Raw genomic sequence first — 15640 nt, forward strand, 5'->3', positions numbered from 1 at the left:
GGGTCACACGGCCAAGCCACACGCCCATGTTCTAGGCCATGTGAACATGAAAATTTGCATTAAATAGGTGCAGGGGTCACACGGCCAAGCCGCGCGCCCATGTGCCAGGCCATGTGATCAATTTTTAAGTATTCTGTTTTGAAATTTTTAAGATGCAGGGGACACACGGCCAAAACACACGCCCATGTGCTAGGCCATGTGTCATACATGGCTGAGATACACGTCCGTGTCTCTGCCCGTGTAGATAAAATAAGGTCATTTCCTAGCCATATTTCTCACCCAAACTTGTCTTCCACCTACAATAACACTTAAATACATTCCCAAACCAATATAAAACATTTGAATTAAGCCAATATTAAGTATTAAACTTAACATTTTATCGCACAACCTTACCTTGTTGACTTATTTATTACATGCATATTCAATTTACATTTCATTTCTATTCATTCACTCACATACATATCTAGTTGATGAGGCCACATACACATACATATATATAATTGTACTAACACAAGTCATTCCAATGGCTAATCACAACAAAACATTTACATGCCAACATTGACCAAGGTAACCTATACATGTCATTATAACCAAAGTTGATTTACTAAATATACCAAGATGAGTCGATGGATAGTGTGATGATATCTTCGCCAAGCTTCCAACCCAACGAGCTTTTGAATTACTATAGAAGAAAGGAAAATAAAACAAAGTAATTTAATGCTTAGTAAGTTAGGATAATAGGAGAGTAACTTACCATTTAATTCACATTTAAAATAAGCAAATAAACATGCTCAACCAATTTGGCCAATTGCCTAAACACATATCCTCATCAAGTTAGTTAGTCATGTAATTCACATAAATACCAAGAAATAATGAATAAGCTCATCAATATTCAATTTCCACATACAAGTATTCATCACTTCAAGTGTCCATGAATATGTACATATCATATCTTTGTATTTCAAGTATTTCTCATAATAACTGATCTTGAATTCATATCATCTCATATCGAAACTTTACCTATTAAACCATTTAAAATATCGATGGATATAAGGGTAGTACACTTAAAGTGTAAAAAGCTGTAAACCGTAAATTCATATTCGGAAATGCTCATACAAGCACATAAACGGGAAGCTCTCTCTCGAGCCATATAACAAGAAGCTCATGTGAGCTAAATAACGAGAAGCTTATTCGGGTTATATAACGAGAAGCTCATGAGAGCCATAATTAAGAAGCTCATGCGAGCCAATAACGGGTAGCTCTAACGAGCCATTAATCAGGAAGCTCCGGATAGCCATATATCGGGAAGTTCAAGCAAGCTATATCGAGAAGCTCCGGAGAGCCATTAATCAGGAAGCTCACAAAGAGTCATATAACGGGACGCTTATAAAAGTTGTGGTGTGCCCACAACACATACAAAATCACAACTGATCAGGATGCTTCGAAGAGCTATTAACAGAAAACTCGTAGGAACCATATAATGGGAAGCTCAAGAGGACTATATACCGGGATGCTCATGAGAGATAATTACGGGACGCTCTTTCGAGCTGTGGTGTGTCTGCAACATATGCAAGACCACAACCAATTCGGAAACTCTATGTCCATCGAATCTCGTTATCTAAACAAGACTTATTATTTATCAAGCATTGTCGGATATGTGATCAATTTCATATATAAATATGACACTTATACAATTCACGTATACAACATTAAATTCAAACATATAAATATATAATTTAGTTACATGAACTTACCTTGACAAGTGTTCATTGATTTGTTGTCTACTAATCCGATACTTTCTCTTTTCCTCGATCTAATTCCATATTTTGTCTATCCGGATCTATACGAGTAAATTTAACTCAATTTAATACAATTCATATTCAATTTAATCCAATTCACATCTTATAAAAATTACTATTTTGCCCTATACTTTTAATTAATGACAAGTTCATCATTAGGATCGGAAAATGAAATTCATGCAATTTAACCCTTATTTCAAGCCTAATTGTTTTTGACATATAACATTTGCAGCCTATGTAATTCATAAAATTTGGAATTTTTCCTTGAATTTTACATCTTTACAATTTAGTCCCTAAATAACAATTTCATCAAAATTCACTTTACAAAAGTTGTTTATCTAACAACAACCTTTCATTTTCTACCATAAAACTTCATAACCCATGCATACTCATCCATGGAAAAACTTTAATACCTTAATAACTTTGCAAATAAATCCCTGAGATAGCTAAATTAAGTTATTACGATCTCGGAAATATAAAAATTACTAAAAACAGGACAAAAAAAACATACCTAATTAAGCAAAATAAGTTGGCTTGAGCTTAGGTTTCCATGGCTAGGGTTTCCATGTTTTAATTTTGGGAAAGATGATGAAAATGATGATATTTTCATTATTTTATCATTTATCATCTTTTATTTTTTCACTTTCCAATTTCATCATTTTCTTTAATTAATTTTCCATGGATGAATCATCATACTTATCTACTAACTTCTCTTAATGGTCTATTTGCCATATAAGGACCTCTAATTTTGAATTCCATAGATATTTGATACTTATAGCTACTAGAACTCAACTTTTGCAATTCATGCAATTTGGTCCTTTTATCAATTAAACATGTAATTGGTAAAATTTTCTTAACGAAATTTTCATATGACATTCCTATAATAATGCAAATCATAAAATAATATTAAAATAATTTTTCTTCCTGACTCAGATTTGTGGTCTCGAAACTATTGTTTCGATTTCACTAAAAATGGGCTGTTACAACTTTCCCCCTTAAAAATTTTCTTTCTCGAAAATCTTACCAGTGAAAAGGGTTGGATATTGCTTCCTCATTGTTTCCTTTGATTCCCAGGTAGCTTCTTCTATTCCGTGTCGTTGCCAGAGAACTTTTACTAAAGCTACCTTTTAATTTCTTAGTTCTTTTGTCTCACGTGTCAGAATTCTGATTGGTTCCTCACTATAAGTCATATCAGGCTGAATCTCCACATCTGTCGGAGAAATAACATGAGAAGAATCTGATCGATACCATCGCAACATAGACACGTGAAAAACATTATGAATTCTGTCAAGCTCTGGTGGTAATGCCAACCGGTACACAACAGGTCTGATTATTTCAATAACCTCATATGGCCCAATAAATCACGGACTCAATTTTCCTTTACGACCAAACCGAAGAACTTTCTTCCAATGCGATACTTTCAAGAATACCTTATCACCAACTTAAAACTCTATTTCTTTTTGTTTAAGATCTGCATAAGATTTTTGACGATCAGACGCTGCTTTCAAGCTATCCCAAATCACTTTTACTTTTTCTTCGGTTTCACAGATCAGATTAACTCCTTGTATCTTTTTCTCACTAAGCTCTGTCCAATACAGCAGATTTCTACATTTATGACCATACAGAGCTTCGTACGGTGCCATCTTAATGCTCGACTGATAACTGTTATTATATGCGAATTCGACTAGTAGCAAATATTTTTCCAAATTTCTTTCGAATTCCAAAATACAACACCGAAGCATGTCTTCAAGAATATGAATTACACGCTTTGACTGTCCATCATCTAAGGATGAAATGCAGTACTGAAATATAATTTCGTACCTAAAGCCTCTTGTAACTTGTTCCAAAATCGGGATGTGAACCATAGATCTCTATCAGAAATAATGGAGAATGGCATTCCATGTAGTCTAACAATTTCTGAAATATACAACTCTGCTAATCTGTCCAGGGAGAAATCCGTACGTACCAGAATAAAATGTGTAGACTTTGTCAAACGATCAACGATTACCCAAATGGCATCTTTCATTTTCGGAGATAAGGGTAACCCTAACACCAAATCCATGGTAACTCTTTCCCATTTCCATTCTGGTATCCTAACTGGCTGTAATAGCCCCAAAGGTACTTGATGTTCAGCTTTAACTTATCAAATATCTAGATACAAAATTAGAAATTTCGTGTTTCATTCCCGGCCACTAGTATATTTGTTTCAAATCATTATACATTTTATTACTCCCCAGATTCATAGACATAGTACCACTATGAGCTTCGTGTAAAATCTTCTGTACAAGCTCTGAATTCCTTGGTACATATACTCTGCCTCTGTACAACAAACAATCATCAAGTCCAATTTGAAATTTTGAATCGAAAATTAATTCACACTGTACCCGTTTAGCTTCAAACTCACTATCACTTTTCTGAGCTTCACATATCTGCTGTAGAAATGTCGGCTTAGCTTTTAACTCGGCCAAAATTGAGCCATTATCTAGCAATGATAATCGGGTATTCATTGCTCGTAAAGCAAACAGAGACTTTCTGCTTAGAGCATCTGCAACTATATTTGATTTTACCGGATGATAATCGATAATCGGATTATATTTTTTTAACAATTCAAGCCATCTGCATTGTCTCAGATTCAAGTATTTTTGCGACATCATATATTTCAAACTTTTATAATCAGTGAATATATGACAAATTTCACCAAACATGTAGTGTCGCCAAATTTTTAAAGCAAAATACAATAGCTGCTAATTTAATATCATGTATCGGGTAATTCTTTTTATGTGGCTTAAGCTGTCTAGAAGCATAGGCTATTACTTTACCTTCTTGCATTAGAACACAACTCAAACCATTCAATGATGTATCACTATAAATCACAAAATCCTTACTCGATTCAGGCTGAACTAGAACCAGTGCTTCAGTCAACAAGGCCTTCAATCGATCAAAGCTTTGCTGGTATTTATCAGACCATTCAAACTTCACATCTTTTTGTAATAGCCGTGTCATCAGTGAAGCTATCATCAAGAATCCTTGTACAAATCTCCGATAATAACCGACTAATCCCAGAAAACTTCTTATTTCAGACATATTTTTTGGTGGTTTCTAATTAAGAATAGCTGATATTTTATTCGGGTCCACTCTGATGCCTTTTGCTGACACTATATGTCCAAAAAACCCAACTTTCCGAAGCCAAAATTCACATTTGCTAAATTTAGCATACAACTATTTTTCACATAATGTTTGCAGGACAATTCTCAAATGATCAGCATGCTCGGTTTCATCTCGAGAATATACCTGAATATCATCTATAAATACCACCATAAATCTATCTAGATACAATCTGAAAATCCTATTCATTAAATCCATAAACACTGCAGGTACATTAGTTAAGCCAAATGGCATCACAAGAAATTCATAATGCTTGTACCTGGTTCTGAAGGCTGTTTTTGGCACAATACGAGGTGTGGATACTTATTCTTAATTGTGACTTTGTTGAGCTATTTGTAATCAATACATAACCTCAAGGATCCATCCTTTTTCTTAACAAACAAAACCGGTGCACCCCCAGGTGAAGAACTAGGTCGAGCAAAACCTCTATCAGTCAATTCTTGAAACTGTGCTTTCAACTCTTTTAATTCTATTGGAGCCATTCTGTAAGGTGCTATAGATATCGGTGTTGTTCCAGAAACAAGATTTATAGAAAATTCCACTTTTTTGTCCGGTGGTAATCCGGGTAATTATTTTAAAAACACATCAGGATGTTCACATACCACTAACATTGATTTAATTTTTGATTCAGATACTTTAGTGTCCAACACATAAGCAAGATAAGCATCTTACCATTTTTTGACATATTTCTGTGCTGACATGGCTGATATCATATTAAACAACCCATCCATTTTATTAGATTCAATACAAAGCATTTCACCATTCTGACATTTCAATACAATATGCTTTTGTTTGCAAATTACCATATCATCATGCTGAGTTAACCAGTCCATACCCAAAATCACATCAAATTCATCAAATGGCAGTAACATCAAATCAGCCGAAAAATAGAAACCCTATATCATTAACGAAAATTCTTACAAATTTTATCCATCATCACATATTGGTCTTGGGGGTTCAATACCTTAACCACGAATTCAGTGGACTCGACAGAGAAATTTTTATTTAGCACGAAATTCGTACAAATTTATGAATGTGTTGAACCAGTATCAATTAAAGCAGTTATATTAGTATCAATGAGAGAAAAAGTACCAATAATAACATCAGGTGTAAAGGCATCCTCATGTGTATGAATAGCATATATTCTAGCCAGTGCTCGTGCTTCAGATCTAACAGTTGAATCTTTTGTCATACCTCGGCTACCACTCACATTGTCAGGGTTAAAAGGCGGTCTACCTCTTGTAGTTGTATTGCTCGACTTTGAAGTTTGAACAGTATCTCTTTCAACTTTCTCCGGACAATCTTTGAGATAGTGGTCATAGGAACCACATCTAAAATAGGCTCCGCTCCTCATGCCGCACTTACCAAAATGCAGTTTATTACAATACTTGCATCTAGGTTTGGTATTTCTAACACTGCCCTAACTTGCTATAGATGTAGTCTAGGATCTTGGACTGGAGTGTTAAATACCTCTATCTCTCCTGGAGTACCCTGCGGAGGTAGTAGAACGATCAAAATTTTTCTTTGATTTCTTTGGGGCCAATTGTTGTAACTTTCCCGTAAATCTTTTACTTGAACTTCGAGCTTCAATCTCAGCTTGTCTTTTCTCTTTGTTAAGCTCTTCGGCTTTATGAGCTCGATCAACCAGTACAACAAGTTCTTTCAACTTGAGAATCCCAACTAACAGCTTTACGTTTTCGTTTAAACCATCTTCAAACCATTTACACAAGGCAATTTCAGTCGGGATATATTCTCTGGCATACTTGTCGTTCATACTTAGATACAACACATTTCAAACATTCGACCGACGTGCAAGATAATTCATCTAAAACCCTGGTAGTGTTTTCTAGCCAAAATTCAGCCCTTTCAGGATCATCTTAGGCTGTTGCTCTAAATTTTTCTACCCCATATTTACGGATTTTATCAACAGGTGGCTTATCGATTCTAAAAAGTTTTGTACTTTGTGGCATTTCGAGAATCGATTGAGAAACAAGAGGGGGTGGAGGTTGTTGTATTACCGGATTTGTTCTTACAAATTTTATAAACCATTCATTCATCATTTGGAAGAATGTTTCTTTAGCCTCTCCTCATCGACCCTCAGATACGGGTCTTTTACTACTCGAGGCTGCTCTTTGTACTGAAGTTTGAGCACTGCTCTCAGCTTTTTTAGATTCAGCTCGGTTAGATAACATTACTATATAAAAAACATATTTAAAATGGTCAAGAAATATCACACTATCATAGGTTATATAATAGCATTTATAGCTAGACTCGTACATGCTACATTAGTCTGAAAATCAATTAAACTGTAGCTCTGATACCGATAAATGTAATATCCCTAACCCATATTCGTCACCAAAATAGGGTTACAGAGCATTACTGAAATAAACAAATCAAATACAAACATTTCATATTATTTAACATTCATGTCAGATATTATTCATAAAGTCCCACAAATGAGCCCTCGAGGCCCAAAACATACATTAGAAATAAGTTAGGACTACACTGGGTACTCAAGAGATTTTTTGCAAAATCTCAAATTTTTTCCAAGCTACAGGGGACACACGCCTGTGTGGTCAGGCTGTGTGAGCAAGACACGCCCGTGTCTCAGGCCATGTGGATATTCGAAATAGGGCACACGGCCATATCCCATCCCTTGTGCATACCCGTGTAACTCTCTGACTTGAGTCACATGGCCAAGCCACACGCCCGTGTGCTAGGCCATGTGAACATAAAAATTTGTATTAAATAGGTGCAGGGGTCACACGGCCAAGCCGCACGCCCATGTGCTAGGCCGTGTGGTCAATTTCAAGTATTCTGTTTTGAAATTTTTAAGATGCAGGGAACACACGGCCAAAACACACGCCCATGTGCTAGGCCATGTGTCACACACGGCTGAGACACACGTTCGTGTCTCTGCTCGTGTGGGCAAAATAAGGTTATTTCCTAGCCATATTTCTCACCTAAACTTGTTTTCTACCTACAATAACACTTAAATACATTCCCAAATCAATATAAAACATTTGAATTAAGCCAATATCAAGTATTAAACTTAACATTTTATCGCACAACCAAGTATATAAACTTACCTTGTTGACTGATTTATTATATGCATATTCAATTTTACATTTCATTTTTATTCATTCAGTTACATATATATATCGGTTGATGAGGCCACATACACATACATATATATAATTGTACTAACACAAGCCATTCTAATGGCTAATCACAACAAAACATTTACATGCCAACATTGACCAAGGTAACCTATACATGTCATTATAACCAAAGTTGATTTACTAAATATACCAAGATGAGTCGATGGATAGTGAGATGATATCTCAGCCAAGCTTCCAACCCAACAAGCTTCTGAATTATAATAGAACAGAGGAAAATAAAACAGAGTAAACATTTAATGCTTAGTAAGTTGTGTTTTATAATGATTTATTAGGTCAAGTGGTTTTAAAAAGTGAGGTATTGAGACCTCGTTTCTATAAACTGAGCCGTAAATATTTTTATAAATATTTACGGAGTGTCATTAAGGTAGTATTAAAGTTTCGTTGAAAAAATTTAACGTTTTAATAGTTAATTAATTAAAAAGGACTAAATTGAAAAAGGTGCAAAACTTGCTAATAATAGTATTTAAGCGATTAAATGGCTTGATAAATAAATGAGGGAGGACTTAGGTAGCAATTAAACCTACATTAAAAAGATGAGGCGGCATAAGAGAAAAAAAAAGCCTTTAATGGCAAAATTGTGATTTTTATGGAATTAAATAAATCAAATTGAAATTGAATAGCTTTCTATGCATTTCTTCTACAATATTCATCCAAAAATTGTCATAGGAGAATAGCTTAAGTTTGTTATTTTATATTTTTGCTTCATGTAAGTTCAATTCTTACCCGTTTCTTGTAATTTTATGTTTTTGAGATTGTTACAATTAGGTCCAACTAAATCTTACCTTATTTTTTATTTTATTAAAAGTTTTGGAAGTTACCATTGATGAATATTAGATGTTTTTGATGAATAACATGGATTTAGAGCTTTGATTGTGTTGTATGATGATTTTATAAAGTGATTTTGTTAAATATTGATTTTGGATTAAATTGTAAAAATCTTAAAATATGAGGGTTTGATAGTGAATTTTCTGGTTATTAGGGCTGTATAATGGCTTAGAATATTTGAATAAATTATTGTTTGAGGAATATGAGTTAATTTTATAGATTAACTAATTAAAGGATTAAATTGCAAAATTATAAAAGTTTGGGGTAATTGTATAAATTCAAAAAATAAAAGGGTATTAATTTTGAATTGAATTAGAAGTGAAATATATGCTAATGAATGAGTAATTTTATATTTTAGATCAAGATCCCGTAGAAACTCGTGAAAAAGGAAAAATTATATAGTAGTTCCTAAACTTCTGCAATTGCTACAATTCATTTAAGTAAGTTAAATACGATTAAAAATTTAATATTTTGTATAAATTTATGAATGGCATTATTTATTTTTTCTATTTTTGGAATTGAATTATTGTTGGAATTATAATATTGAATTGGATTTCGTTTTGAATGGAACGCGGGATTTGAATACATTCGTATTTTGGTGTATAATGGTATTGGAAGGAGGCAATGACATTTTTCCCAAGTAAATCGAGGTTCAACATTTGTTGCGAACTCTCGTGTTTTACTTTCTGTTAAGCTCTTACGAGCTTCTGTTCAGCTTTCAAGCTTCTGTTGCGTATTCGGGAGGACCAGCTCTTATGAGCTTCTGTTGACAATGAACTCTTATTCGTAAGTCGTTCTTCGAATGGAAAATTTTGGTATAGTGATTTATTTAATAAATTTGAAAGGCATCTTATGTATTTTTATATTGATTTGAATACAAAGGTATTTTTCAATTGAAGTTGTGAATGACAGGGAGTTGACATGAATGATATTATTTATTTGACTTGTTATAGTTAGTTCGGTAAGATTTTTATTTATCTCGTCGAATTACCAAGCTTCATTAAGCTTATTTGTGTTGTTTAGTGTCCTTGTAGATTTTCTGAAGGTTAAACGATTGGATCAACACTCACGACACACTATCTAACTTATTCCGGTAGTTTTTGAAATGTTCAATATGGTTTATATGGCATGTATAGGTTTTTGTACGGTTTAGTCAAGGCTTGGCTTGTGAAAATATTATGATAGATATTTTGTTTAAATAACCAACTTACATATTGGTATGAGAATGAGGTATATTGTGATATGAGTATGAGTGTTATATGTATGTATGTAATTGAATTATAGTGAACTTTGGTAACTTGGTTGGCTAAATAATTAGATAAGTTTGGTCATTTTTTTAAAGTTACCATTTAAGGTATTTAATGGTATATTAGTTGTATGTGGTGATGATACATGTTTAAGACATAATTTTAGCTTGTGTTGAATGCCTTGTTATGACTTGTTGATGTGTAATTTGTTGAGGTTAGGTTGGTGTCAATTTGGGTGAGAAATATGGCTTAGAAAATGAGTTATTTTTGTTTACACGGGGAGAGACACGGGCGTGTGTCTTAGTCGTGTGTGACACACAGCCAAGTGACACGGCCGTGTGTGACAAACGGCCAAGTGACACAGCCGTGTGTCCCCTGTATCTTTTAAGAATACAAGTCAGTATGCTCACATGACCTGGCACACAGGCGTGTGACTTAGCCATGTGACCCATGTCAGAAAGTTACACGGGTATGGACACGGGCTAGACACGGCCATGTGTCCCTATTTCGAATGCCCACACGGCTTGAGACACGGGCGTGTCTCCTGACCGTGTGAGTCACACGGCCGTGTGACCACTACAATGTTGAAATTTTAAATATTTCTAAAAAATTCTCTGAGTTTTCGATTTAGTTCTGATTTTTTTTCTAATATGTATTTTGGGTCTTGAGGACTCGTTTAAGGGACAATATATATAATTTTTGATTATTTTTATTATGAATATTGATATGTAATGAAACGTTTGAAATTTTTGTCTGATTGATCCGTAAACCCTGGTAATGCTTAATAACCCTGTTTCGGCGACGGATACGGGTTAGGGGTATTACAAATTACCCCCATAACCATCAAGGTGTGCTGATGGTAGGCTTGAAGCTTCAAATAAAGAAAATCCCTAGTTTGGAATACCTTATCACTTCTTTTACAACCAACCAATTGCTTCATTCGATCTTGTGCCCTCTTCAAGTGAAACTTAAGAAGTTGACTTGCTGCTTCCCTCTATTGAAGGCCATGGTCCACTGTATCCATAGGAGAGTTGCCAGCCAAATATGGTAGATGGTGGGGTAGTTTCTACCCATAGAAGGCCTCATAAGGTGTGCTCATAATAGTTGAATGGTAGGATGTGTTGTACCACCATTCAGCAAGGGGTAACTAGAGGGACCAATCATGTGGTCACTCTCCTATCATACACCTCAACTAGCTTTCCAAGCAACAGGTAAGAACTTTTGTTTAGCCACTTGTCTCAGGATGGTATGTTATGGACATGTGAAGGCTGGTCCCAAGTCTCTTAAAATTTTTTTTTCGAAATTTGCTAACAAGTACCTTGTCTCGACCAAACACCAAAATACTAGGTAGACCATGCAACTTGTAAACGTGGTCCAAGTACGCTTAAGCTACTGTCAATGCTGAAAATGGGTGAGTTTAAGAGACAAACTGACAATACTTGGTCAACCTGTCCACCACTACTAAGATGGTATCCCTCCCCTTAGAATTTGGTAAGCCCACAACGAAATCTAAATTGATTGTTGCCTAAGCTTGACCTGGTACTAGTAAGGTTTGTAAAAGCCCTAGATGAGTTGCACTATCAGACTTACAGCTCTAGCAAGTGCTACACTCCTTGACCCATTGCCTGATATCCTTAGAAAGACCCTTCCAATAAAGGAGCCCTACCATTCTATGCTTGGTGGCATAGATTCCAGAATGGCCACCAACTACTCCCCTATGAAAGTGTTGAAAAAGGTCATTTCTAATGCTGCCACAATTCCCAACCACAACCTTGCCCTTCCTCCTTAATGTTTTTCCATCCTAAGAACATTTAGGATGTAAGCGTAGTTGTTATTGGACCCCCAAACAAAGTTGTTGGAGCTTGGAGTTGGTTAGACAGGAGCCCATTACCTTGATCCACATATCTGACTAAACAATACATGTCAATATATTATAGCAATTGTGTCTGCACCTCTTGTGTTCTTTTGGATAATGCATCAACTACCATGTTTTGAGTACCCCTTTTGCAACACTCCTTACCCGACCCGATCACCGGGGTCCGAGCAATAAAGTGCCACATTCATTGCCAGAGCAACTATTGAGAAATACACAGTAAAAACATCATTTCACTTCATCAATTATGCAATCAGTCAATAATACAATAGACAATATCATGAAGATTTTTGTTTTGGGTCTTATATGAGCATACAAATGCTTTAAAGTCATCCTGAGATCAAATAAGGACCTTTTTGCAACACTCTTAAATTTTAGATCAAATATTTTATAAATAAATAATTCAAATATTCAATCATATAATAAACATCTAGATATTATGATACACAATTAAATACGAGTCTTAATCGAGCTTACGAAAACTCTTTTGTAGACCCGAGCATGAATTATGATCAAATTGCAAGGTTTTAAAATTTTGGGTTCCATGTCGTGACATGAGCTCCTCCATGTTGTGACGTTGCCGAAACAGTGATTCACGTCACAACGTTGGAACATTTGATGTCGAGACGTTACAAACTGTCTATCAACATTGGGTATTTCACGTCGAGATGAGGATCCAATTTTTATGAAAATTTTCCATTTGGTACCTATTTCATGTCAAGCTGAACCTTAATCTCATTTGGTGCATATATGCACATCTAAACCTGTACAAAACCAAACCAAATGCAGGCCAAAACAACCTATTTAACCACTTCAACCATTCAATGCAACAATTCCACAATTTGGCATCCAACATATCAATCCAACTTATACCAATTCAACCTACTCCACTTTGTCCATTATCTATTCAATAACATCATTTAACCAAACCATTTCATCCTCAATCATACCATTTAAGAGTCATTCAACATGTCACCACATGTTACCAAGCAAACATATATATGCACATAAGTATTACTTTTCCAAAATCAAGCACTTAGCAAAGTTTCAACCAAAACTATCATTCAAAGTAAACACATTAATTAACTCCTATGTACTTGCCACATAATTGAATCAAGCAAATAAAAGACTATTGAATTAATAGGTGGGATACTGTGAGCTTCGTACGATCCACTTAACGTTTTCTGCAAGTTAACAATCTACAAGAAAAGAGAAAACACACTGTAATAGCCCGATTTTTAAAAATGTCAAAAACAGTGGTTCGAGACCACCAAATTCGGCAAATAAGCTCGTCAATTTTATTATTTAATAATTACGAGCCAAATATGATTTTTTTAGAGATTTTTGAATTAGTAATTTGTGTTTTATAAAGATTTATTAAGTCAAGAAATTGAGGAAAAGAGGTACCGAGACCTCGATGTTATAAACCTAGCCATAAATATTTTTATAAATATTTACGAAGTGTCAATATTGTATTGTTAAAGTTTCGTCAGAAAATTTTAACATTTCGACGGTCAATTAATTAAAAAGGACTAAATTGAAAAGATGCAAATAGCTTAACAATTAAATAAGGAAGGACTAAAAGAGTAAATGGACCAATTTAAGTGGCTGAGGCGGCATACGGTTAAAAAAATCAAAGATTTTTATGTATTTAAGGACAAAATTGAAATTACAATAAAGTTTGTGGCCAAAATTTATTTTAAGGATTTCAAGACCATTTCTTCTTGAACTTTCAGTGAAAAACAGCCATGGAAGAGGGTTGAGAGCTGGTCTTTCATATTTTAGCTTCAAGTAAGTTCAATTCTTGCTTTTCCCTTGAAATTTTTATATTTTTGGACTTTTACAATTAAGTCCAACTTAGTATTCTATTAGTTTTTTATTTTGTTGAAAGTTTTGGAAGATACCATTGATGATTTCATATGATTTTTGTTATTTGATGATAAAGTTGAGATGTTAATGGATGTTTAACGGTGTTTTATTAAAGAATGTTGGATGAAGACATGTTTTAGGGATTTAATTGAAAAGCATTGAATTTATGGAAAAAAACTAAAATTTTATGGAATTCATGAGCTGTTATTGATATGTATGAGGATTATTAGAGCTGGAACAAGGATTAAATTGCAAGAATTTCATTTTCCGAGCTTAGGGACGAAATCATCATGTATTAAAAGTTTAGGGTCAAAATGGTAATCAACATTTTGCACTAACGGTTTTGGGCAGCAACAGTGGTCTAACTTTGAAAAATCACCAAAAATTGTGGGAATCGAATTGGAAGATGAATAAAATATGAAATTAAATCTTTTTGAGTCTAGTTTCTCATAGAAGAAACGGTGTAAGCAATGAAATTGTAAATCACAAGATATAATAAATTTTGTGAGACAAGGTTAGAATGATTTCGGGTTACCCTATTCTAAATTTGGAAAATCATAAAAAGTTAGAGAAAAATAATTATGGGCTTAAATTTATATGTTTAAATTCTTAGTGAGTCTATTTTTAATAGAAACAAACGGGAACATCATCCGAATCCCGTACGAGGAGATAATTAATTTTTAGTGAAAAATGGTTGAAACTGTTAGACAGCAGAATAGGGATGACTTTAAAGAATAAACTGTACTTATCGGCTAAACCATAAATTCTGAACATTTTATGGTAAGAAGATATGTGAGACTAGTTTTAGAGGAATTTGGCGGATCTTAATTTGGAGTTCTGTAGCTCAAGATAAAAATAATTTAGTGACTATGACACAGATGGACAACTTTGAATATACATATAAGTAAATAGTGAAATTATAGATAATGTTACTTATAAGCGTGTTATATACAATACGGATGTAGAATGAAAAGGAGGAGGAGGAAAATATATGAATGACTTGTGTATAAAATGGTCATATGCCCGATTATAATCGATAAACGTTGAATTAGAAATGATATAATGTTTTATTTCAAATAGTTATTATGAAATTATGATTATCGTTATGTTATAAAAATCGAATTGTAAGTTCACATGACTGAAATTTAATGATTAAATGTTAATTTCATGAATTATATAATGTATGATGAGATATATTTGTTGATGAATTGAGAATAAAATGACAATGCAAAAATCGAATAAATGATCAAATTGAGCGGAACGTCAGATTTGAGAATTTCTGATCAGTAACAAGTGATTAGTGGTAGCTTTAGCTACACTTATCTGATCAGTGACAAGTGACAAGTAATAAGTGGTACCTTTAGTTACACTTATCTGATCAGTGACAAGTGACAAGTGATAAGTGGTAGCTTTAGTTACACTTATCTGATCAGTGACAAGTGACAAGTGATGTGATATGTGATTTTTGTGTAAGACCATATCTGGGATATAACATTAGTGTGATATGTGTTCTCGTGTAAGACAATAGCTGGGATATGGCTTCAGTGTGTGATATGAGACGATGTGCAAGACCATAGTTATACTATGGCAATGTGAAAACGAAGTACTCAATTTCGTAATACGTTCTCTAATTTGTCAAATTGTGGTAAGTGTTAAGCAAATTTTATGTGATAAAACATA

The sequence above is a fragment of the Gossypium raimondii genome, chromosome 12, assembly GCF_025698545.1.
Source record: "Gossypium raimondii isolate GPD5lz chromosome 12, ASM2569854v1, whole genome shotgun sequence".
Classification (NCBI taxonomy): Eukaryota; Viridiplantae; Streptophyta; class Magnoliopsida; order Malvales; family Malvaceae; genus Gossypium; species Gossypium raimondii.